The sequence below is a fragment of the Procambarus clarkii genome, chromosome 32 (assembly GCF_040958095.1).
Source record: "Procambarus clarkii isolate CNS0578487 chromosome 32, FALCON_Pclarkii_2.0, whole genome shotgun sequence".
Lineage (NCBI taxonomy): Eukaryota > Metazoa > Arthropoda > Malacostraca > Decapoda > Cambaridae > Procambarus > Procambarus clarkii.
This window is the reverse complement of record NC_091181.1, coordinates 31143397-31163974: the sequence shown is the minus strand read 5'-3', so window position 1 is coordinate 31163974 and position 20578 is coordinate 31143397. Positions and strand designations below refer to the sequence as shown.

The 20578-nt window shown below is 49.7% G+C and overlaps 2 protein-coding genes across 5 annotated transcripts in view; one reads left to right on the top strand and one right to left on the bottom strand.

Moving 5' to 3' along the window:
- The window catches only part of LOC123759355 (nuclear distribution C, dynein complex regulator), a 157929-nt gene that overhangs the window by 52151 nt on the left and 85200 nt on the right, over nucleotides 1–20578 (bottom strand). The window lies entirely within an intron of this gene.
- The window catches only part of LOC123759356 (uncharacterized), a 119962-nt gene that overhangs the window by 28201 nt on the left and 71183 nt on the right, over nucleotides 1–20578 (top strand). Inside the window, exon 1 of one of the 2 annotated variants that reach the window (XM_045744299.2) lies at nucleotides 13005–13090. The exons of the other annotated variant lie outside the window; for it this stretch is intronic. The gene's annotated coding sequence lies outside the window, so the exon portion shown is untranslated. Of the gene's footprint in view, nucleotides 1–13004; nucleotides 13091–20578 lie in introns of those variants that run through there. 2 annotated transcript variants of the gene reach the window in all.

Sequence of the window (20578 nt, the reverse complement as noted above, 5' to 3'; positions counted from 1 at the left end):
GTGTTGAAAAGTTCGTCCTTGTTTACCCGGTCGATGTGTGTGTGTGTGTGTGTGTGTGTGTGTGTGTGTGTGTGTGTGTGTGTGTGTGTGTGTGTGTGTGTGTGTGTGTGTGTGTGTGTGTGTGTGTGTGTGTACGTACGTACTTCATTCCCAAACACAAGTCAAAGCGAAGGTGATAAAACTTGGTGGCTGAGCATGACCACATGATTCATCAGCGAGCCTGGTTGTTCAAGCCACACACTACTGCTCATGGGAGGGAGATGGGGAAGGAATAGGGGGGGGGGAGGGGAAGGAATAGGGGGGGGAGGGGAAGGAATAGGGGGGGGGGAGGGGAAGGAATAGGGGGGGGGGGAGGGGAAGGAAAAGGGGGTGGGGGGATGAGAGTAGGGACTATCATATTCCACCCTATTCACAAGTTTCTCTGGAAATTGATTCCAACCCATTTATTTGTTTGTGTTGTGATTGTTCTGACAGACACACCAATGGATGATGTGAGCATGAGAGCGTACTACTGGATATATTCCCTTGTGGCATCCCGACTAGTATTTCAACACGTCCCAAAATGCTAATGGCAATTGGGCCTCTGACCGACTAATTTCCATGACGTCAACATTATGTAATTTGGTCACCTTGTTACACCCAAACAATGGCAAGTATAATTTTTAAATTATGGAATAATTATGGAATAAATAATTAATTTTGGGGGAATAATTTTTTTCACATTAGTGCATAATGTTTTAAATAAGAATTGGATTTCTTATTTTTTTACTGGGTCAAACTGGTGCCAGGGTTACCATCAAATTCGTGGAGGGGTTACCATGGGGGCCTGACAATTTTTTTAACGACCAATAGGGCCGACCCTGACCTGTCCATGTGGGTCACCAACCCCTCGCCAGTCACCCTACAAAGTTGGGCGAGGTTAGCCCCGAGCGTCTGGCTTCCAACCCTGGACAGACCAAACATATCACATGCTGTCTAGAGGAGATATAAGACACGTGTCGTCCGAGGGTCGTCATGACCAGGTTGGGTGTGGTTTGGTAGATCGGGTCTTTGTTGCTACTCAAGGATACGTCACATTTCATCTCAGTGTAGTTAGCGGTGTTGGGAGCTGGGTGGTAGTTTACCTGGTTGATACCTGGTTGATGGGGTTCTGGGAGTTCTACCTCCCCAAGTCCGGCCCGAGGCCAGGCTTGACTTGTGAGAGTTTGGTCCACCAGGATGTTGCTTGGACCGGCCCGCAGGCCCACATACCCACCACAGCCCGGTTGGTCCGGCACTCCTTGGAGGAATAAATCTAGTTTCCTCTTGAAGATGTCCACGGTTGTTATGGCAACATTTCTTATGCTTGCTTATGCTTGAGTAGTGGAAGCGTGTTGAACAGTCTCGGACAGGCTCTGATGTTGATAGAGTTCTCTCTCAGCAACCCGTTCAACGGTATAGGTTAAATAATAATTGTAATTAAGAAGCAATAAGATGCTTATCTTAACATACTAAGAAGGTTAGGTGAGGTCGGTGTTTTCTATGAAGCTTTTCAAGGTAAACTAAAATATTCACAATCAATTAGTATGTCACATATGCACTTATTAAATAAGCCAATATTGACTGTAACCAAGTGCGAGAACGGGTTGCTCTCAGAGTACCTGTTGTGCACTTGTCACCGTCACATTACGTCCCTGCAGCTATCCCTATCCCGCGGTCCATCGGCTCCGCTACTAGCCACTCCAAGGCCACCTCGAGGTGGTGGTGGTCGATGGCCTCGTGGCCAACTAAAACAAGATAAATGACCATTATCTCTTGGCGCAGCTACTGTTTTTCGAGGCACATTTCGCCAATCACGTCGCCTTTGTGTAAAATATCACAGTGTTCTTCTGCTTTATGGGGGCGAAGGGACTCTCTTTTTTATGGACTTCGCCAATCCTTCTGTTGCAATTCTGTTACCTAGCAGTAAAATAGGTACCTGGGAGTTAGTTAGCTGTCACGGGCTGCTTCCTGGGGGTGGAGGCCTGGTCGAGGACCGGGCCGCGGGGACACTAAAAAAAAAGCCCCGAAATCATCTCAAGATAACCTCAAGATCCTTAACCTAAATATATATTTGAATCTTTTTTGTTTGATAAAACTCGCCAGATATTTCAGAGGTAGAAGTCGTGAGAAGTGTGAAGCCGGCCCTACATTGCTACAAGGACACTTACTCAACACTTTGGAATTTCAACTCTGAAGGACAGCAAGTCCAATCTTCCAGGATGGAAGGGAGGTAATGGTCAGGGGAGGAAAGCACCAAGCCATTACGACTATATAGCACTGGGAAGGGGTCAGGATAAGGATTTGGGATGGGACGGGGGGTGTAATAACTGTTACAGAGGGAAGGAATGGTGCCCAAACCACTTGGATGGTCGGGAATAGAACGCTGACCGGCATGAAGCGAGACCATCGCTCTACCGTCCAGCCCAAGTGGTTAGGGGATCTCTGAAATTAGAGTGAGACCAAGTCAATGACCATACGCTTGAGACACACTTGTATTCTCCAGACCAAAGGTGGGGAACCCGCTGCCGTCTAAGCATTAAGTGTGACCAAACCACACAAGAAAGTGAAGGGACGACGACGTTTCGGTCCGTCCTAGACCATTCTCAAGTCGATTTCAGCCACGTTATTGTGACTCCTCGTCTGCCATTAAGTGTGACCTTCTCCTGCTTTCTCAAACACGTCCATATTTTGTATAAAACCATTTAATACGATTTATATCTTGTATAATATTTTCATTTCCACACTTATATCTAATTATAAAAATAACAAAAAGCAAAAAATACTCTTCGACATAAAAATATTTCTCTTCTTTTGCTATAATACAGTGAATTTAAATGTATACATAAGTTCTTTTGGAGCTGAAACTATGAGCCACTAATATAAAAGCTTTATTACTTATAAATATAATAACATATTACTGTAAATCCTATTAATGTCGTCTCGTCAAATATAAGGGGAAATACAACGACACTTTGCAAAGCCTAAACATTCCATTGGTGAGTTGTGGCCAGCCAGGCCACAGTTCTGACCAGCCAGGCCACAGTTCTGGCCAGCCAGGCCACAGTTCTGACCAGCCAGGCCACAGTTCTGACCAGCCAGGCCACAGTTCTGACCAGCCAGGCCACGGTTCTGACCAGCCAGGCCATAGTTCTGACCAGCCAGGCCACGGTTCTGACCAGCCAGGCCACAGTTCTGACCAGCCAGGCCACAGTTCTGACCAGCCAGGCCACAGTTCTGACCAGCCAGGCCACGGTTCTGACCAGCCAGGCCACGGTTCTGACCAGCCAGGCCACGGTTCCGACCAGCCAGGCCACAGTTCTGACCAGCCAGGCCACAGTTCTGACCAGCCAGGCCACAGTTCTGACCAGCCAGGCCACAGTTCTGACCAGCCAGGCCACAGTTCTGACCAGCCAGGCCACAGTTCTGACCAGCCAGGCCACAGTTCTAGAGGAGGCTGGGACAATTGACCACCTCCCTGTCCCCAGTTGTACGTGACGATACCTGGTTGATGGGGTTCTGGGAGTTGTTCTACTCCCCAAACCCAGCCCGAGGTCAGGCTCGACTTGTGAGAGTTTGGTCCACCAGGCTGTTGCTTGGAGCAGCCCGCAGGCCCACATACCCACCACAGCCCGGTTGGTCGGACACTTCTTTAAGGAAACAAGCTAGTTTTATCTTGATGTCAAGTTTGTTCCGGCAATATTTCTTATGCTCGCTGGGAGGATGTTGAACAACCGCGGACCTCTGATGTTTATAGTGTTCTCTGATTGTGCCTATGGCACCTCTGCTCTTCACTGGTTCTATTCTGCATTTTCTTCCATATCGTTCACTCCAGTATGTTGTTATTTTATTGTGTAGATTTGGGACTTGGCCCTCTAGTATTTTCCACGTGTATATTATTTGATATCTCTAGTCTGGATATCTGTCGGTGACGGATATAATGGTGGTAGTAGTGGATCGTGTTCTGCGGGAGGGTTGAGGGGGGACATAGCACTTATGAACCTAATAGGTTCCGCTGTGTGATGTTGCAACCTGCTCTCGCACAAGACAGCACATATATGACTTATAGTCACTATTTCGCATATAAATAAGCATATATGTGACATATTCCAAGCCATATTTTTTTCAAGGCACTAACTTTTTCTCTCAGTTTTATTAAACAATAGAGATTTTATACAAAATTTGACAATATCCTGAGTTACTTTACAATTTATTTAAATTTTAGTTTTGTTTTATTATTTTTATAAAACTGTAATATCAATATAGGTATAGGTTCAGCACTAATTGTAATATCTTAACATACTAAGAAGGTTAGGTTAGGTTGTGGTTTTCTATTCAGCTTTTCAAGGTAAACTCAAATATTCACAATAAATTAGTATGCCACATATGCACTTATTCATAAGCAAGATATTGACTATAAGCAAGTGCGAGAACGGGTTGGATCCTGTGCCTAAATCCCATAAAAACCAGTTTGGTTGTTGACGTCGGGCAGCAGCAGCAGGAGGGGTGACAGGACGCCTCCTGGGCCCCGGGAGACGATCATCCCAGCAACACACAGATAATAATCACCAACTCTCCCAGCGACGCCCACAGGAGAGTGTGTAACGGAAGGTGGTGGAAGTAAGAGTGAAGGTGAATGTAGCAGTTAGACAAAGCGGCCACCAAGCCACCCACACCACTCACCACCAAACCATCCACACCTCACACTACCGGGATAAATGAGCTAATGGTCAGAGTGACACACACAGGCGGCACTCCCGGCCAGAGTGACACAGGCGGCACTCCCGGCCAGAGTGACACACACAGGCGGCACTCCCGGCCAGAGTGACACAGGCGGCACTCCCGGTCAGAGTGACACACACAGGCGGCACTCCCGGCCAGAGTGACACACACAGGCGGCACTCCCGGTCAGAGTGACACACACAGGCGGCACTCCCGGCCAGAGTGACACAGGCGGCACTCCCGGTCAGAGTGACACACACAGGCGGCACTCCCGGCCAGAGTGACACACACAGGCGGCACTCCCGGCCAGAGTGACACACACAGGCGGCACTCCCGGTCAGAGTGACACAGGCGGCACTCCCGGTCAGAGTGACACAGGCGGCACTCCCGGTCAGAGTGACACACACAGGCGGCACTCCCGGCCAGAGTGACACACACAGGCGGCACTCCCGGCCAGAGTGACACACACAGGCGGCACTCCCGGTCAGAGTGACACACACAGGCGGCACTCCCGGTCAGAGTGACACACACAGGCGGCACTCCCGGCCAGAGTGACACAGGCGGCACTCCCGGTCAGAGTGACACACACAGGCGGCACTCCCGGCCAGAGTGACACACACAGGCGGCACTCCCGGCCAGAGTGACACACACAGGCGGCACTCCCGGCCAGAGTGACACACACAGGCGGCACTCCCGGCCAGAGTGACACACACAGGCGGCACTCCCGGCCAGAGTGACACACACAGGCGGCACTCCCGGCCAGAGTGACACACACAGGCGGCACTCCCGGCCAGAGTGACACACACACACAGGCGGCACTCCCGGCCAGAGTGACACACACACACAGGCGGCACTCCCGGCCAGAGTGACACACACACACAGGCGGCACTCCCGGCCAGAGTGACACACACACACACAGGCGACACTCCCGGCCAGAGTGACACACACACACAGGCGGCACTCCCGGCCAGAGTGACACACACACACACAGGCGACACTCCCGGCCAGAGTGACACACACACACACAGGCGACACTCCCGGCCAGAGTGACACACACACACACACAGGCGACACTCCCGGCCAGAGTGACACACACACACAGGCGGCACTCCCGGCCAGAGTGACACACACACACAGGCGACACTCCCGGCCAGAGTGACACACACACACAGGCGGCACTCCCGGCCAGAGTGACACACACACAGGCGGCACTACCGGCCAGAGTGACACACACACACACAGGCGACACTCCCGGCCAGAGTGACACACACACACAGGCGGCACTCCCGGCCAGAGTGACACACACACACACAGGCGACACTCCCGGCCAGAGTGACACACACACACAGGCGACACTCCCGGCCAGAGTGACACACACACACAGGCGGCACTCCCGGCCAGAGTGACACACACACACACACAGGCGACACTCCCGGCCAGAGTGACACACACACACACAGGCGACACTCCCGGCCAGAGTGACACACACACACACACACACAGGCGACACTCCCGGCCTTGAGCTCCAGCCGCACCCAACGCACTCTTCCCAACTCTCACATTCCAACACACTCGTTATTATCCACCCCTGTTACTGTCATTCTGCCTCACGCTACGCTCACTCTTAGTTACGACCGTAAAAATTCAACACTTATCGCCTGTTTCCCCTGAAGTTGGTGACACTTGCATCACTCTGTACTAAGCTCTTGGTATTTGACCTCATGGCGCGGCGTCCTGTGTAATGTTCCACTCCGCCGGTTCCAGTCTTTCCAGCACCAAGCAACTCTTTTTTTTTCCGTTGGAATTTTTACCAAAGACCCCATTTCCCCAAAAGCTTTTGTCTTACAAGAAAGCGTTTATTAACTAACGACTAATGGTTCCCAATTTTCCTCTCGACTGCGAATACAATTTAACAAAAAATTGAGCGGTAAAACACGAATAACCTGTTTAATGAAACGATTGAGGCGCCTTTATTGACAAGGAATCGAATTTCAGGTTCAACTGTTGACGGTTTAATGCGAAGATCAGATTCCACATTCGCGCACTTCCTGTATTCTGATTTACCAGCTGGAAGAAAACCTACACACACACACACTAACTATCCTGTGTGATAGAGCCCAGTAGGCTCAGGAATCTGTACACCAGTTGATTGACAGTTAAGAGGCGGCGGGACCAAAGAGCCAGAGCTCAACCCCCGCAAGCACAACTAGGGGAATACAACTGGGTGAATACACACACAAATATAGCAGTACTAGGAAACAGCGCCTTGCGGCAGACAAGGAGAAACCGCAGGTTGTTTCAGGAAGGCGACGCTAAACAAGGAGTCAAAATAACACTGGCCATTACTTCCGGGTGCAGCCAGTAGTAGTCACACTTAATTCACTCCAATTTGCAACATTTCCTCTCCTCCCCCCCCCCCCCATCGTCAAAATACCGCTGCCTTAGCGATGTATTAAGCACCGCAATATTGACGCTTATACAGACTATTTGGGTATATATGAAGCCTACCTTGAGGTGCTTCCGGGGCTTAGCGTCCCCGCGGCCCGGTCGTCGACCAGGCCTCCACAAGGTTCCACCGCCTAGGTTCCAACTGTGATGTGTAGGCAAAACCGCTACAAATACGACGCATATCAGGCTGAGAGTACCCCCCCCCCCTCCCAAATACAACATGATCCTGAAAATAACTCATTTATGTTTGAGATTGTTAATGCCTGTATGAATAAAGGGTGTTAGGAGGGTGGCGAGTGTAGCCCTGATGACTGGACGAGGTGTCCTGTGGCGCCACCTGTTGTTGTTCTTATAGATTCAGCTACTGGGAACATTACGTTCCAAGTAGCACGGACTATGGTGAGCCCGTGAACTTGGTGGCACCACCAAGTAGCACGGGCTATGGTGAGCCCGTAAACTTGGTGGCGCCACCAAGTTGCTTTCCTCCTACACCAATTTGGAGCCAGGATCCAGTCCTGCTGAACACACCACCTCTCTCACACCTAAGTGTCCACAAATGGGTCCCTCTAATCACCCAAAGTTTCCTAGCATTAGGTAAGTAATGAAGGACTATGATATATTTACTCACTATAATGTTGGTGCTGAATGTAGAACACGAAATATATTTTGACTCTAAAATAATATCATTTTATAACGAAATTGGGTCCATCTAATTAGCCAAAGCCACGACATTGTCGCTTGGATCGTCGACTTCCTGTGGCGTCACTTGTCACTTAAGTTTCGTCTAATTTCGTATTACAATGATATTATTTCAGAGTAAAAATATGTTTTTTCATGTTCTACATTCAGCACCAACATTATACTGAGTAAATATGTAAGTTCTGCATTACATACGTAATGCTTGAAAGCTTTGGGTAATAAGACGAACCGCTCCAAGCAACGACCTATTGGACCAAGATCTCACAAGTCAAGCAGAAGCCCTTGGGGGAGTAGAAGCACTCTCAGAACCCCATCCAGGTACAATCCAGGACACAAACTCTGTAACCCTTCATATAATTTAGGGGTGGCTGCATAAATAGCCAGGTATCTATGTCAATAAACAACACATCCTGTTGGACTTATAAATGAAGAGAAAGGCCGAGGGTTCGTAGAGTTGTTGGGTCTTGTGTGTCCTTGTGGAGGGGGGGGGGGGGGGTCTGGGGGGTTTGGGGGGTCCGGGGGGCGGGGTGAGGGAAGCCCCTTGTCTAGTGCTAACAGTGCACCTGTTGGTGGTATTGTGTGGACCATGGTCCGAGGCACGTACCATCCTCACTTCCCCTCGCAGTCACTCACCCCCCTCCCCCTCCCTTCCCTTCCCCTCTTGCACTATATACTGACCTTGAGTCACAACGGGTTCCGCCAGTGGTGACCTTTTTGTCTTGCTGGTCAGGTCATTCCCAAACGCTGGCATTTCCTACCGGAATCCGTCGTGTCAACTCTGGCCGCCTTGTGACTGCTCACTGTCTCCCCCCCCCTTCCCCCGACACACACACACACACACACACACACACACACACACACACACACACACACACACACACACACACACACACACACACACACACACTACACTACACTATGAAGAAATAATGCGAGCTACAAGCCTCAAGTCATGACGAGGTGGGAGCCCGAGGGCCAGCATCCAATACGCTCACAACCTCCATCATGTCCCAACTCAACACCTATAATCTCGTAGTTTATTCTACGTCTTCAAAAAAAAAGTGTGTATACCAGAGGCTCACCAGAGGGCGCTGCCAGGTCCTGTTCACGTCTCTCTCCACACCGCTCCCCGCCAGGACTCATCTACTCACCTGTAAAAGAACAAACACCGTTATCTTCACAAACTCCAACACGTGAGAACATGATATATATATTAGCGGCACTCATTCCGAGCTGTGTGTTATACTATGTCTTGAGATTGTCTTGAGATGATTTCGGGGCTTTTAGTGTCCCCGCGGCCCGGTCCTCGACCAGGCCTCCACTCCCAGGAAGCAGCCCGTGACAGCTGACTAACACCCAGGTACTTATTTTACTGCTAGGTAACAGGGGCATAGGGTGAAAGAAATTCTGCCCATTGTTTCTCGCCGGCGCCTGGGATGGAACCCAGGACCACACGATCACAAGTCCAGCGTGCTGTCCGCTCGGCCGACCCTTTACTATACATAAAGTAGAGGGCGTGTCCCGAGGGCCTGCCAAACCTGACCTTGACAGTAGTGTATCACAGCAAATTGGATGTGTGATAATGGTATGAGAATACTTAGGAGCTACAAGCATTTTACCCTCCCAAGAGTGTTGTAACACTTATATGTTGTAGTTACTATATTATTAACCTACAGTGTTAAATGGCATTCTTGTACTGTGACTTGTGGGTTTGTGCTCACTGGATGTGTGCGCCCCTTGAAGGACTTGAAGTAGAGGAGGGTAGAAATAGTCTAAGCTACTCTATCCCTTTGAGATGTTTTTTATTGTCTCAATAAACGTACTTGACCTCGCGAGGGTCACCACAAGCTACTTGTTACCCTACACAAATTATATAAACTCCATTAACCACTAAACACAAAAACTTTCACGGGCGTGCGGCTTATGCGAGTAATACCCACATCTCTCATATTAATCTAATTTCACTCTTGACATGTGACTTACCCAAGACCGATTCTAGAGTGTGTGGGAGGCGGATGTTGAGCCATAGAGTCAACATCAACCGGCTGGCCAGGCCCCGCCTCTTAACAGTTGGCTTGTTCTACAAGGCTTCACGCACCGATTGTTCTGACAATGTTTCTTACATACCCGCGGGTAGCAAGGTGAAGGGTGGTGGTGGTAAGACGTACATACATATATATGTATATGTATACCATATATATATACATATATATGTATATGTATACCATATATATATACATATATATGTATATGTATACCATATATATATACATATATATATGTATACATATATACATATATATGTGTGTATATCACGAAAATAAACGTTATTAAAAATGTGAAAATGTCAGACCACGGAGGAAAAATGAAACAGGAATTTCCTTAAGTACTTTCGTATATTAATACATCTTCAGGAGTAAACTTCTGAAGTCGTGGTCTGCCATTGTCATATATATATGTATATACATACATATACCATATACCCAGTGGTGTACCCACTTCTCGGTAAGTATACCTCGAGTTTACCAGTGCTCAATGATCTTCAGGACTAATATGTACTTACTGGTTGGTCAGTAAGGTGTAAGTCGCGGTGTTGATAACCCTCCAGAGGTTGAGAGATTCGTGACCCCCAAGGAAGCGAGGTGGGCCTTGTACTCACCTAGTTGTACTAACTTAGTTGTGCTTGCGGGGGTTGAGCTCTGGCTCTTTGGTCCCGCCTCTCAACCGTCAATCAACAGGTGTACAGGTTCCTGAGCCTATTGGGCTTTAACCTCTCTCTAAGCATTGGGCTCTAAAGTGTTGGTCTGTACTGGTGACTAACACCAAACTCCTCACTATGACAGCAGAGTGCTGGGAAGACGGGACACCACGAGCGTAGCTCTCATCCTGTAACTACACATAGGTAATCACTACTCCTCACTTGACACGGCATCTCTCACAACGTTACCTCACTGTGCCTTTAATGACCTCACCTTCCAGGATTGTCCTTGTATGAGTCATCTTTCTCCTCGCCATCTGTGTTCCCTCGTTCGTCTTCCACCCAAAACAGTTTGTCTTTGTCCACTCTGTCAATTCCTCTGAGAATGTTGTAGGTTGGCCCAAGGCCAAGCTCGGGGAGAACAACTCTCGATACCCACTCCAGGTATACCCCAGGTAGGTGGTGATCATATCTCCTCTGACTCTTCGTGACGTGACAGGGACGTGAGGTTTAGTTCCCGTCGCCTTTCCTCTTAACTCATGCCTCTCGGTTCTGGGAGGATTAGTGTCCTGGGCGACGTTACACAGCTCTTGGGCGCCGTCTCCTCTCATAACTCACCCCTCAATGCTTGACCCAGTGAGCCAGTAGTTGGTACATGTGCTTCAGCGGAGCTGTTGCGGCCTACAAGCCGGTTTGTGACGGTCAAGGCCGCGCCGCGCAGCTGTCACGGTCAAGGCCGCGCCGCGCAGCTGTCACGGTCAAGGCCGCGCCGCGCAGCTGTCACGGTCAAGGCCGCGCCGCGCAGCTGTCACGGTCAAGGCCGCGCCGCGCAGCTGTCACGGTCAAGGCCGCGCCGCGCAGCTGTCACGGTCAAGGCCGCGCAGCTGTCACGGTCAAGGCCGCGCAGCTGTCACGGTCAAGGCCGCGCAGCTGTCACGGTCAAGGCCGCGCAGCTGTCACGGTCAAGGCCGCGCCGCGCAGCTGTCACGGTCAAGGCCGCGCCGCGCAGCTGTCACGGTCAAGGCCGCGCCGCGCAGCTGTCACGGTCAAGGCCGCGCCGCGCAGCTGTCACGGTCAAGGCCGCGCCGCGCAGCTGTCACGGTCAAGGCCGCGCCGCGCAGCTGTCACGGTCAAGGCCGCACCGCGCAGCTGTCACGGCCAAGGCTGAGCCGCGCAGGATTTAGTTACATTTTTCAAGTAGAGTGATTAGATAGTTGGATTGTACCTAGACGGGGGTTTGAGAGTTCTAAGCCCGGCCTGGCCCCACCAGGGACTCCAACTACACGCTACAAAACTTGCTGCCTGTGGTCATCTTCGTCTCGGGCGCCAGGGCTGGCTGTCCCACACCGACCCAGATAACACTGTAGGTGGTGTATGTTGCTATCAGGTATGGGGTCACCGTGATACTGAGGGGACTAGCGCAATCCTGACTTCTCATACTGTACTCTCCTGCAGTAACACTGTTTCACCAGTTGACTGACATTTGAGAGGTTGGACCAAAGAGCTCAACCCCCGCAAGCACAACCAGGTGAGTACCATAAGGCGCCCTCTATCGACAATTCTATAATACACGAAGCAGCTTGGGACTGCGCAAGATCAGCTCCAGGCCAGGAAGACCCTTCTATAGCACAGTTGCCACATACAATGTTACACAACAGTTAGGGGGCATTGAAGCACGACTCTCAGTCCTGCTTCAGTCCTCCACACTAGCTTATCTTGAGGTTATCTTGAGATGATTTCGGGGCTTTAGTGTCCCCGTGGCCCGGTCCTCGATCAGGCCTCCACCCCCAGGAAGCAGCCCGTGACAGCTGACTAACACCCAGGTACCTATTTTACTGCTAGGTAACAGGGGCATAGGGTGAAAGAAACTCTGCCCATTGTTTCTCGCCGGCGCCTGGGATCGAACCCGGGAACACAGGATCACAAGACCAGCGTGCTGTCCGCTCGGCCGACCGGCTCCCATCATCCCCCTCGCATATATAGCCATCTTATCTCCTCTTATTAATTCTGTCTTCAATGCTAGTCACTAGCCCAATCCACTCATTCCCAGTACTTGCATATAGCCTTACTGAAACTTAACTTATCCAGCCTGTACCCAGAGCTGCGGGTACCCAATTGTTGATGCCCCTAACACACACTAGTCTCTCTGGGGCGCCCGGAAGGAAAGATTCTTGTACGGACGTTACCTCTCCTGACAAGAGTTTGGGAATTTCCACGCAGATTTGCAGGTTCTTATTAAGAAGTAGAGGTGGGGTTAGGGGGGGGGGAGGGGCAAGTCAAGGGCAGGTCGTCTATCCCACCCCCCCAAACCCCAGCCATCTACCCCTGGACACCTCCCACAGCCCGGGAAACTCCTGGGTTTTACCCGGCAAATGCCCCGCCGGTTCCTCAACATACGTTAACTGTTACCATTTGTGTGGAGCGGGAGTCGGTGCAGGGGAGTGTGAGGCTACGGTCAGTAAGCCAGCGGCCCCCGTCACCGTCGCCACACAAGCCAGCCACACGGTAAGCACATCTCACACCGCTCAACACATGCACAATATGATAGGCGATGCCAGTCTTGAGGTTCAGAAGGGTGACCTGTCGTAGCTCAGTCTATTAAGGCAGTGTCTGGGATGCTCTCGGACGCAGGTTCGAATCCTCGTCACGGCCCTTGTGGATTTGTTCTTCAGAAGGGTGACCTGAAGCCTGCACAATCAGGGTCGGCTGGCACTAGTAGGGCAGCATGCGGCCTTATTTATTTCTGGTACTAACCTGGAGGATACCTGGAGTCGGTTCCGAGAGGAGTTCTTCCGAAACCTGGCCTGGGAGCCAGCCTTATTTTGTGATAATTTAATCGAAAAGACTTGCTTGGAGTGGCCTGAATTAGCGCCACTACAACCTGATTGGTCCAGCACTTCTTGCAGGAACTCGTCTAATTGTTCCTTGAATACGTCTATTTGTGTTAGATTAATATTTCTTAATTTTTGTTGGTGGGAAACTGAAGAGCCGTGGAGCTCTGATTTTCATACTGTTATCTGATGTTCTCTGTGCCCATGACACCTCTGAAGGAAGGTATCATAGGTACCTTAGGAAGTGATGTGGTGCAGGCAGACTCCATACAATGTTTCAAGTGAAGATTTCATAGAGCCCAATAAGCTGAAGAATCTGTACATCACAGTTGACTGACAGTTGACAGGCGGGACCAAAGAGCCAGAGCTCAACCCCCACAAGCACAACTAGGCGAGTACAACTAGGTAACTACAAATATGGGAGCTGTACGTGCAAGTCTGGTGTGGTGTTGACCACGTGCAAGGAATGCCCGTCTTCCCTGTCTCCTGCTGTCCACAAAACTAATACGTGCACGTGTACTGTGTCATGTCTCGTGCTGGTATTCCGGACGGGAGGCCTAACGTGCCCCAACCAACGGGACACCACCAGCACGGAACAACACCAGCACGGAACAACACCAGCACGGAACAACACCAGCACGGAACACCACCAGCACGGAACACCACCAGCACGGGACAACACCAGCACGGAACACCACCAGCACGGGACAACACCAGCACGGAACAACACCAGCACGGAACAACACCAGCACGGAACACCACCAGCACGGAACACCACCAGCACGGGACAACACCAGCACGGAACACCACCCACGCCCACAGCTCAGTACAAGGTACAAGCCAGAGGTGAACCTGGCCCGCCAGACCTGTTTGGAAGCAGCAAGTATAACCCCGGAGATTGATTGATTGATTGATGAAGATTAAGCCACCCAAAAGGTGGCACGGGCACGAATAACCCGTAAGTGGTGGCCCTTTTGAGCCATTACCAGTATCAAGAGCTGATACTGGAGATCTGTGGAGGTGCGACTGCACCCTGCGTGACGGGAGATGTCTCCCGTGAACCCGGGAGAGACAGTGGCGGGTGCTTAATGGGTGCGCTACGCTCGCTTAATCTGGTTAAGTGCCGATCCTTTAGAGCGGCAACTGGAAGGGTGAGCAGCAGCAGCAGCCTTGCCCCCTCAGCAAGCCGCGCGCGGACTTCCTGTCCCCGAGGGAGCAGCGACACAAAGGATCAAGTGAGCATCCATCGTGTACTCGCCCACACCAGCTCCAGCTGGTTACACCCACACCCTTACGGGCTCACCATAGCCCGTGCTACATGGACACTTCGTCCTGAGTAGCTAAAGCTCTAACAACAACAACAACAACCCATACCCGTGTGTTCATTCATCTCTAACCCACCTTATGTATGTAAATATGTTCACACACACACACATTTTTTTTTAAGAATTCAAGAAAGAATTTTTTTAGTGTCAGAGTAGTTGACAAATGGAATGCATTAGACAGTGATGTGGTGGAGGTTGACTCCATACACAGTTTCAAGTGTAGATATGATAGAGCCCAATAGGCTCAGGAACCTGTACACCTGTTGATTGACAGTTGAGAGGCGGGACCAAAGAGCCAGAGCTCAACCCCCGCAAGCACAAATAGGTGAGTACACACATACACACACACACACACACAAACACTAATCCCCAGGAAGCAAGAGCCCGTAGCGGCTGTCCAACTGCCAGTTGTTACCCATGTAGTCCTAGGTGAACAGGTGCATGAGGTGTGCGAGCGTGAGTGCAGGATGCCGCTCTTGGATGCCAGTTGTGTGTGAAGCAATGCTTCTTGTAAAGCTATTCCAGTGTCATTCACCCCCGGAGCCTTTATCACAAAGTGACACTCCACCTGACACAATGTTTGGCTCATTCTGGGCTTGGTCTCTCATGCTGTATCACATCACAAAACATAAATTAACTCATTTCTAAAGCCTTTACTTTATTCAAGTTTCCTACATGTGAAAAAAATAAGTAAAGAAAATTATAAAGTTACAAAACATGAACACAAAAATGTATAATTGGTCTAGTTGACGTCCAGTTAGGAATCAACAGTTTAAGTATCTTAATTGCTTTGTTCTATTTTCTTGTTGAGACGCGGGTGTTAACTAGAACAAAACACATTAGTTAGTCTAGTCCACTGACCCATGTTTAGCGGGTCCTTGTTTACACCCAACAGTTATTACTCTTCTCACTATCACCTCAAACTTCCGCTCCCGGCTACACCACTACACCCTCACGCCAGCCATTATGTGTACATATATGTTCCTCCTCAACAGGCACACGAGGGGATTTTACACTGCACAATGTACCGGGTTACTGAGCAGTGGAGCTCAGAGAAAGGTGAACAAATCCACAAGGGCCGTGACGAGGATTCGAACCTGCGTCCGAACCTGGCCTGGGCGAGGCCTGGGAGCGGGGTCAGGAGGGACAACAGCTGGGTGAACCTGGCACAAAAGATGAGCACGACGGACACGGACACACAGTGATGTGGTGGAGGCTGACTCCATACACAGTTTCAAGTGTAGATATTATAGAGCCCAGTAGGCTCAGGAATCTGTACACCTGTTGATTGACGGTTGAGAGGCGGGACCAAAGAGCAAGGCTCAACCCCCGCAAATACAACTAGGTGAGTACACACACACGTACGTACGTACATCACGCACCACGCTATACGTGGCCCCGCTGTAGGGTTTCAGGCATACGTTTGTGTGGATATAGACACGAGCTGCCTCCTACCAGCCAATAAGGCCGCCTGCACTTTCCTTTATTCTGAAGAGGCAAAGAACAGAGGCAACTAGCGGCGCTGTACCGCCCTCCAGCACCGTAGTGATGCGCGCACACCACACACACCCTCTTACATAAACACCGCAGTAAACAAGAACACAGACGGTCAAGAGGCAAGACAGCCACAGGCGTACACGTGGGAGACAAAGCTCTCCCCCTCCAGAGGGTGGAGAGGGAGGGGTCCCTTCCCCAGAGCACCTGCCCCACCCCCTGACGATGGCGCGGCCTTGAACTCCGGGAATGTGGCGCGTGCGACCAGGTGGGACCTTGATGCAATACTCACCACTGAGAATAACAGCGGATCCCTTACTGCTGCTTACCTAACACCTATCACTGACTACATGGCACCAAAGGCCACCTACGTCCGATTGATTGATTGATGAAGATTAAGCCACCCAAGAGGTGGCACGGGCATGAATAGCTCGTAAGTGGTACAATTTTTTTTTCTCAGTATTCTGAGGTTGCATTTAACCATCAAGCTGTTATCGCGGGGGAGGATACTGCTTCACAGTCTTTATGAGGGTGTCCAGCTGCTGGACACCTTTGTTGACCAGGAGAGTGCTGTGTTGATGGCTTCAGGGTGGCCACTGCATGATTCAGGAACTCTTAAAGCTCTTTTAAGGTCACTGGTTGCTTCACATTCCTGAAGATAGTGAAGTAATGGCTTTTCTGTGACAGTTTGGCAGAAGATGCACTCTCTCTGTCGGGGTTCACCTATGTCCCGCGTATTACCTTTCTTATACCTGGTGCGTTACAGCTCACCTATTTTGAGCATCAAAATCTTTGTCGAACTTAAAGTTGTGGATTGAGCTGGCTTCTATGACTTCTCGGTGCATTCCTCTCCTTGACCCCGTACAGGGTACGAGTATACCTTTCTTCGACTCGCATGTGTTTCCAGCTTCCACTTGTGTCTTCTTGTTCTACTTTCTCTTAACCTAAAATGGCTGTCCTTGACCACCGGGTCTATTCACCTCAGTATCATGTATGTCGTGATCATATCTGTTTTTGTTTTGTCTGTTCTCTTAAATTGTGAGGTCCAGTTCCTTCAACCTATCCTCACAGCTTAATCCTCTTAGCTCCAGCAACAATGTAGTGGCAAACGTATGCACTTTGTTTGTGTGTGTATGTTATGCACACTGGCCTAGTTGGAGACCTATGTTAGGCGAGGATAGAAGCTGTGTGCTTCTATCATCGTATGTAAATGAGTGGGATTGGGTGGTTATAAATAGGAGCTGCCTCGTATGGGCCAATAGGCCTAGAACACAAGAACAAAGGTAACTGCAGAAGGCCTATTGGCCCATACGAGGCAGCTCCTATCTATAACCACCCAATCCCACTCATATACATGTCCACAAGGCCTTTTGCAGTTGCCTTTGTTCTTATGTTCTATGTTCTTATGCTCGCCTGACGCTGACTACGGGGAGACGATGAGCAATGATTCGTTACAGTGGCTGCATATTTCTTATTTTATATTTAGCTACTCAGAAGGAAATATCCATGTAGCACGGGCTATGGCGAGCCCGTAAAGTGGCTGCAAGAAGAACCAGGTCATATATAACTGGAGTGGAAGACGCCACACCAGCAGAGGGGCCCTGGACAAGGCCCTGAAGGCGTCAAGGTCGCTGGACACCTGCGGCTGGTGTAACCAGGGGAGCTCCTGCTCCCCACCACCCGGGACTTGCCCTCATCTTCCATTATAACCACAGACCTCGTCTACCAAGACCAGAGTAGGGGTAGTTTAGGGTAGGGAAGAGAGGGAGGCTAATACCCAGAGGCGCCGCCGCCGCGAGGGGCTGACAACAGCAAGACACAAGAGTAGAAGCTGGACAGGAAAGACTCCTACACTCAAGGCTACAATGGTTATCTTGAGGTTATCTTGAGATGATTTCGGGGCTTTAGTGTCCCCGCGGCCCGGTCCTCGACCAGGCCTCCACCCCCCAGGAAGCAGCCCGTGACAGCTGATTAACACCCAGGTACCTATTTTACTGCTAGATAACAGGGGCATAGGGTGAAAGAAACTCTGCCCATAGTTTCTCGCCGGCGCCTGGGATCGAACCCAGGACCACAGGATCACAAGTCCAGCATGCTGTCCGACCGGCTCCCCATGGTCCCCTATCAACTTACACGGAGTAAAACACTTCCATCACATGAAACAAAACACAATTTTAAATACAAGATTTTTCCTTAATACAAGATTGGACAAAATCATAAAGCAGTTATATACGTTTCTTTCTGTAGGAGGGAGCGCCTGACCAGAGGTCTCACGGGTGGCCGAGCATCTTGGGCGAGGCGGCGACGGCGTCTCCCTCCACACCTTACTGGCCTTGATGGGGGGGGGGGGGAGTCACGAGTCAAGATTATGACACGCAAACACTGCTTCAAGCAGTGCCACCTTACACACACCCAAGGTCCCACTATTCTGGCAACGAGTCAAGCAGTGCCAGATGCAGGCGATGAGTCACAATAACGTGGCTGAAGTATGTTGACCAGACCACACACTAGAAGTTGAAGGGACGACGACGTTTCGGTCCGCCCTGGACCATTCTCAAGTCAATTCTTTCCCAATAACTTGAGAATGGTCCAGGACGGACCGAAACGGAACTTCAACTTGTAGTGTGTGGTCTGGTCAACAATCAGTGCCAGGCTTTACCCAAGAAAGATGCTTCTCAATGATGATATCCTCTGCCACATTACATATCACCACAACAAAGGCCTGCCCAATACCTACACTTTAGAATTTGTTGTAAACAAATCGGACAAATGTAATTCTGTCAAAGTTATTCACCCTGTGCGCACGCGCAGAATATTTTCAGTTTGTTACAACTTATAAAGAGGGAGAGGGGGGGGGGGGGGGGAAATCTAAACATGTAAACAAGACAAATAATTATAAACAAAACAGAAAATTACACATTAAGCCATTTAAATCAGGACAAAATATTGATATCAACCCTAATTTGGCATCTGGTCACTTTACGCCCCGAAGGCTGCAAATAAATATGGTTAATTAAACAACATTAAAAAGTCTTGAGTTAATCTGAGAGACGGAAGACAAACTCATTCAGGTCTCACATTGTCAATGGTGAAGAAATATGCGCAACTCGCACACTGTACGGCGGGGTTTACAATACTTTTTATATATTTATTTATTTGTATATATACAAGAAGGTACATTGGGATTGTGAGGATACATAGCATAGTAATTACATTCTTGTAAAGCCACTAGTACGCGCAGCGATTCGGGCAGACTCACTCTCAATATTAATATAAAATTGACCATTCATCCACTCGCCACTACACACAACTGGAAGTTGACGGTTGAAGGTCCGCTCCAGCGATCACACCCACCCGATACCACCCCCAACAACCAAGTTATTCTACTCTCGCTACATAATAAATAATTATGCGATTTCTTTGTGCAATAATAATATATTCGAATTTTCATAAAACAAAATAGGGTTTGTTTGTAAGTGTGGGTTAGTGTGGGAGTGGTCGGCCGAGCGGACAGCACACTGGACTTGTGATCCTGTGGTACCAGGTTCGATCCAAGGCGCCGGCGAGAAACAATGGGCAGAGTTTCTTTCACCCTATGCCCCTGTTACCTAGCAGTAAAATAGGTACCTGGGTGTTAGTCAGCTGTCACGGGCTGCTTCCTGGGGATGGAGGCCTAGTCGAGGACCGGGTCGCGGGGACACTAAAGCCCCGAGATCATCAAGATAGTGTTATAAGATGGTTATATAGAGAGAGGGAAGGGGGGGCCACCGCCCTGGAGGGCCCACCAGATGTGTCCTTTATGAGTGGCAGGTGTGGCAGCCTTCATGCAGGTGTGGCCAACCTCACTCAACCAACCCTTAACTTCCCCACAGAAAACCTTCGTCATCTTAACAATAACATTCAGAGAACATGAATTCTCATAGTGTTCAATAACATCACCTCACGATTTAAGCTTATTGGCTTATAGCATTTCGCAAAAAAAAAAATAGTTTAAATAAACTCGTATTTAAGATCGGGATTAAACGTTAATTTAGTGCATATTTTTCTTATTTACAATTACAACTTTCAACACCAAAATAAACAATATTTAAAACACAAAGCCCCGGGTGTTGTGGCACACGGCAAGGTTAAGTGCCAGTGATGACCTGGCACCGAGTCATTCCTGGCCTCTTGTGGCACACAGACGGGTGCAGACCTGGTCAACTGGGGCACTGGCACCACTCTCAACGTGGCCACGTCTGCTACTGTTTACAGTTCGTGTGTGTTTTGTGTACACCCCTCGCTACACACACACACACACACACACACACACACACACACACACACACACACACACACACACA